Raw genomic sequence first — 6,771 nt, forward strand, 5'->3', positions numbered from 1 at the left:
GGTGTGTGTATACCAAAATGGGACACATAGCCCATATGCGGCCAGTGTGATAACAAGGAGTTTGGAAGTCATCCCCTACTAGTACAAAGGTTACTAATTTCCATTGTGACGGCCTCAACCCCGGGGTCAGGAGTTGACGTCACCAACAACAATAATAACAGTCATAATTCAATCCAAATCATTAATAATACATAACTACGACCCCATTACCAAGACCTTTTCCAGGTTTAAGTATGACTTAGGTTAGAACTATTAAAATCCAACTAATTACACACGCTCCTGACATAACTAACCTAAAGCAGCAACTCAACAGACCATTTTTGGTCCAACACAACTACCTCAGAGGAGCCTGACACGGAAGGCACTGGAACTCTGCCCTGACTACCGCGGAAGAATCTCATAGGCATCTGCAATACATATGTAAAATATTCTGCAAGGATGAGCAATCAATTGCTCAATAGTACCACTATATGAATAACAATAAAACCGTCTACGATAAAACAGTGATAGGAACAGAGATTATAGCTCACTTGCAAAATATGTAAAACATTCATAAACTGGATACTCAAAACTAGCATGCTTTCAATAAAACAAACATAGTAGTGTGTTGTGTACAAATACCAGAGTTTAATTCTAGCATGCCATTTTCATTTCCAAATCCACTATATAACTTACTTATTCCATTACGAGAATCACAAAGCCAAATCAGATACTTACGGATATGTGAAGACAGCTGATCAGGCTATCAACACTGGACGGCTCTCACTGCCATCCTATATACCTGTTCCGGAACTCAGAGACTAGCTAGGTCTCTGACCTGCTGGACTAATCGGTTATATAGTACGCGCAACTGAATTAGCTTCTTACGCCACCTCAATAGGCCTACTCTGGCCCCAATGTATCCCATATCTGACCGTTTTATCCAGTTTTCAAAACACTTGTACCTATCTCATTTTCAAAATCATTTATTTAACCAGCACACATATAAAATCCAGTTCGCAAATCATTTCATTCGAGATAGGTACCTTTCGAAGTTACTTTTCCCCAAAAACAATTTGAAAACAGTGATTTATAACTACAACGGATACGTAACTTAAAACATGTCTGTTCCATTACGAAAATAAAATATTTAGCTATTCATATATACTGAACCATAAAAGAATGGTCAGGGGTACTTGCCTTGCAAAGCTTTACTACTATTACTGATCAACTCTGAGCCGACTCGGACGCTCAGGCTTTATCGTCTAACTACTAGATCACCTTGCATTCGACTTCAACACTCAGGTTCTTCGATTGGAACCCTACTGAACTCATCGACTGTCCACTAGGTTATCTTTAGTCCAACATCGATTCTCGAGTCCTTCGACTAGTACCTACACAGTCGAACTATTCTATGTTAGATGTCTAGGTATGCTTGACATATCCTCGATACCAATTCTACCCACAGATATTCAAACCCGACTCGTAATTATGTATATTATAATAACATACGCAACAATTAGGGTTCACAATCTCGAAAATCGGTTCGGTGTTCGTTTTCAGAAAATATGTATACTCATCATTTTAAGAAATTAGGGTTATTGGTATTGACAAAATATTTCATCACATCTTATAATCAAGTTTCGTATAAAACACATATGTATTTATATATCCACTTGACGTTCCGATAATCATCAGATACGCTCACGTATTCCCGTAGGTCAATTTCCAGGAAATCAGGCAGTGTCTCCTTTGTTTATCGGACTACCCGTCGAAGCAATTCGACGTCAAATCAACAACAAACCCACAATTAATCCAAATACAATTCCCAACCTTCGATTCAATCCAATCATAACACTTAAAATTCCACACATTTCCAAGTTTCAACTTAATTACAATTATTAATTATTATTCATATTTTATTTTTATTTATTTTAAAATATTAGGACTCAGAACAAATCATCACAGTCCACCGTCAACTCACCGAAGTTCAGCGTCGACGGCGGCAAAATTTACGGGTACCTGATTAATTTCAGGTTTCCAACATAATTTCACCGATAAAATAAATATTCTGCACGAAGAATAATTATATCACGAAATTACTCAATGAATTCTCTGCAAAAAATACCAATTTCGATTAATAATCACAAAACCGAAACAATACAGAGATTAAGGTAATCGAAAAGAAATAAGGCAGCCGGAAGTAAAGCAAGGCAACCATGATAACACAACAACACAAATACTTGACTGCACATACACGCGCGTGTATATACACGCGCATATACATATATACCGTGGAAACAAGGAGCAGGCAGCGATTCGCCGGGAAAATAAAACAAGGTATCGAACTCGCACAATTACAACACCATACACGAAGATATACACACACACACACCTGTGTATATATAAAATTACCTACAACTATAACTGAACCAGGGCCATACGGCCGGAATAGTCAAGTCGCCGGAAATTAAGAAAATGGCGGCGAATTGCTAGAATCTGGTAACGGCAACAGAGAAAATGGAAGGGAATTAATTGAGAAGAAAACGAGGATAGGGAGAGGAGAAAGAGAGTAGAGATGGAGGAGATTAAAAACGAAAGAGATCGAAATAGAGATTAAACAGAGAAGAGAAGGGATGAGAGAGGGGATAAAGTTAACTATCTTTCTCCGGTTATAGATATATCTGTTGTGTAATACTCTCAGAAATTAAATTTTGTCCTGCAATTAATAACTTAACGCGTAATTTAGGGAAGAAAAATATTCCGGAAATTTACGAGAATAGCTTTAAAATTCTCGAAACAATTTAAGACTAATAATATAAAATTTTCAAAATTTTTAAAACATTTTTAAAGCGCAACTCGTACCCACATTTGACAATTAACGAACCGAGCTGCACTTAAAACAAATTCAGAAATTCACGAAAATAGTCTTAAAATGTTACAAATATCCCGAAGTTTATAAAAACATAAATTTTGTAATTTAAAAAAAAAATTGAAATGCAATTTATTCCTGCTTTTAACAAATAAACGAATCAACACGCGGGAGAAATTAATCTCAAAAATCCCCAAAATAATTTTAAAATTCTTGGAATATTCCCAAGTTAAATAAATATGAGTTTCATAATTTTTGAAGAATTCGGGGATTAAATACAGATTTTACGAATAAATGCAATCAGAAAATCATACAGGGCTAACTAATTGATAAAATATTGATTTCTAAATTTTATAAATCCCAAAAATAAATATTGAAATTATAAAGTCATAAAAATAATTTTAGAGATAATCCACATATTTACACAAATAAACTTGTATTAAATCCACTTTTAAAAGTGAAAACAATTTAATACAAGTCCATAATTAATTACACGAACCACCCTGGACACCATAATTCACACACATAGATAAAAGTAAAACAACACATAGCTGACAGAAGCTATACACATATATTATTCATTTAATAATTCCATAATTACACTTTGATTAAATATAAAAGTATACGAGTCGTTACATCCTTCCCCCCTTAAAAAGATTATGTCCTCAGAATCTGACTTAACTAAATAAGTGAGGATATTTGTCAAGCAATTCCGACTCTAACTTCCAGGTAGACTCTTCGACTCAAGGATTTATTCAAGGCATACTCACTATAGACATAAATTCATTACTAAGGACTCGCTCTTAATGATCTAGGATTTGGATCGATTATTCTACGCAGAACAAATTCGGATGAGAGCCCCTTGGCTCCCAATCAACGACTTGGTTCGAATCAGGTACATATCGCCTTAACAATGACATGTATAACATATTATATATATATATATATATATATATATATACTGCAACTGCGGCGGTAATTCCCACTTATAAACAACTTTACCTATATTTCTTTATACCTCGAAAGGTTCAATACATTTAGGACTCTACTTATCCCTTCTATTCAAACTTAACCAATCTCTTTCAAGGTGAAATTTTTTCCTGTACCACGGCTCTAATTCTATATATTCATATTCTTTTGATGCAAATCCGCTTTCTCTCTTCGTCTATCCCGAGATGTTTCAACTCTATTCTGAGTCAACACCACCACACTCTGGATGTACTGAATTAGTTCAGGACTTAACAATATCTCTACTCCCACTTTATCTCAAAGAGTGAGGACCCACGCTTATGTCCATACAACACTTCGCAAAGTAGCATTCTCTTACTAACATGATAACTATTATCATAGAAAACTCAATCTATGGTAGGTGATTACCGTAGTTCCCTTTTTAGACCCGGAATATATACTCTCAACATATCTTATATTTTCTGAGTCGTCTTTTCACTTTGACCCTTCGTCTACGGACGATAGGGGGTACTCATTTTCAACTTAGTTCCCAAACATGCGAACACCTCCTACTCATTTCCATCAGTTAAGGCTGGAAAATAATCTTATATACTCACTTCTTATTACCCTTAGATACTCAACTTCTACTCCCACAGTTTCCAATTCCTTAGCATTCTTAACTACATTTAATCATTTTTCTCTGCACGAGGCATAAGCTACTACACTGGCTTTGCTTAGATGGTTATTAGTGGAATACTCAAAACCTTTTGTTATTTTCAACCAAAATTCATGCTTGAAACATAAAGTATAATTGCTTCCCTTCTAATCTTTGTAGGGAAATCCTTGGGTATTCTACAGGGACTTCTTTAGTCTTTGAATAGATGAGGGTGTTATCAATAAATACAATTTACTTATCCAAGCACTCCTTGTACACCATGTTCCTTAAATCCTTATAGACAACTGATAATTTGTTACTCCATATATTTTCACCAGAACTTGCAATACTCATAACTCATTTTAATCACAATCTTTGATATGTCCTCAGGATGTATCTTAAGTCAATCCTCGAGAACTAGCACACTCCTTGAATTAAGTTATATAAGTAATTAATTCTTAATAGGGGTCACTTATTCTTATTCGTTATTTTTTTAGACTCCCGATAATCAGTAGGCAACCTCATAATTTCATCCCTCTTCTCTAATAACATCACTGATGCACCTCAAGGGACTAAATCTGGTATATTCACTTCTTTTTCCAACAACTTTTACAATTTCGAACTAATTATTTCGTTCCACTGGCCTCCAGAGACTCCAAGGCATTTATTTATTACTCAAACTTTTCAACTTCTGATAATCAGCACATAATCTTCATACATCCATACAACACAGAATACACATTGTCTCATTATTCTTTCATCTCCCAATCCTGAAGTTTCCTTAATTAGTTATTGATTCTTACTAGCCATACGTTTCGGGCTTTTGACACCAGCCAACTTGGTACAGCAACCAATGGGAGATTATATCCCATTCCTCGACGTAATCCTAGTAAGCCATCATGTAAAATCCTTGGGACTTCACTTTCTATTTGGATCTCTTTAAATTTAGGTGCTTTCTTCTTAATATCCCTTACATACGCTAATTACACTTTATATTCTTGGTTGTGCCCTTGGATTATTATCCTTATATTAGCTTCCATGGATATTATTATTTGCTTCTTCTGGTAATCAATCATTGTCCTGGTTCTGTATCAAGGTCTTGAGCAGCTGAACTTTTAATCATATTACAAGTCTTAGCCTTGGTTGTACTGGACGTCAAACCTTTTGATGCACTACCTCCCATGCTATCTCGAGAAGCACTTCTATAGTTCTTGGCAACATGCCCCACCTTGCCATAGTTATAACAGGTGACTCCTGGATTTTTTCCACCTTGTATTCTGACGCGTAGTGTCCTTTCTGTTCACACCTGAAACATTCAGTGTTTGCCTTACACCTTCCATCATGCCTTTTACCACATTGCTTACACTCCGATATAGGTGACTTAACCAACTTGGCGCGATTAGAGCTGACTGAGGTGTTACTAATCCTATTTAAAGAAATACTTTTTTCCTCTGAATTCTTAGTTCCCACTCCTTCCAACCTTTTTCTGAGATTTCTGGATGGATCCCTCTTAACCTGATGCTTCTTCCATATCATCTATCTTTCACTTCTTATCTTCTTTTACTCTAGCGGCTAACTTTTGATCAAATTCAGTTACTAAGGCGGCTTTAACTATGGAAGGATACGTCTTATAAAAACCACTCCTTGCCATAATACAGGACAACCAACTCAATCCTAAAATCACACCAAACCCCTCTAGCTTAAAGGGTGTCAGATTAACTGCAACTACGTCCAACTTCTAAACGCTTGATTTCTTGGTTCTTTTGAAAGTTCTATCTCTAGCTGAGCTGGATGTTGGCCCTTAGAATGTAATATCTTGAATAATCATTCTACAACTCCGTACAATATGGCCACTCTTCCATAATTGTGATACATAACTCCTGCTTCGGCCAAACCGATTCTCAAATCTCTCACTGGATTCTCCTTGGTCTGCCATGTCCATAACACCTTCCGACTTCCTTTTCTTATCACTTCCTTCCTTAACAGTCAACATTTGGTCACCTTTTATTACCAGGGTGGCTTGATCCATAGAGGAGTATGTATTGAGTTGCAATATCACAACTCCTCTGCGAATTTCAGGCTTTAACCCTTGTTGGAACCTCCTTACTTTCTGTATCTCCGCACTCACGTACTCAGGAACTAATCGGGCCAATTCTATAAATTTGGCCTCACACTCCAACATAAAATCTGGAAAATACTTTTCCAAATACAACTCAGTAAACCTAGCCCATGAAACAGGGCCTTCTCCTTCTAACGCTCTAGTTGACTCCCACCAATGATTCGCTTCATTTTCCAAAAGTTAACTTGCACATTCAAT

Source organism: Apium graveolens, chromosome 7, assembly GCF_009905375.1.
Source record: "Apium graveolens cultivar Ventura chromosome 7, ASM990537v1, whole genome shotgun sequence".
Lineage (NCBI taxonomy): Eukaryota > Viridiplantae > Streptophyta > Magnoliopsida > Apiales > Apiaceae > Apium > Apium graveolens.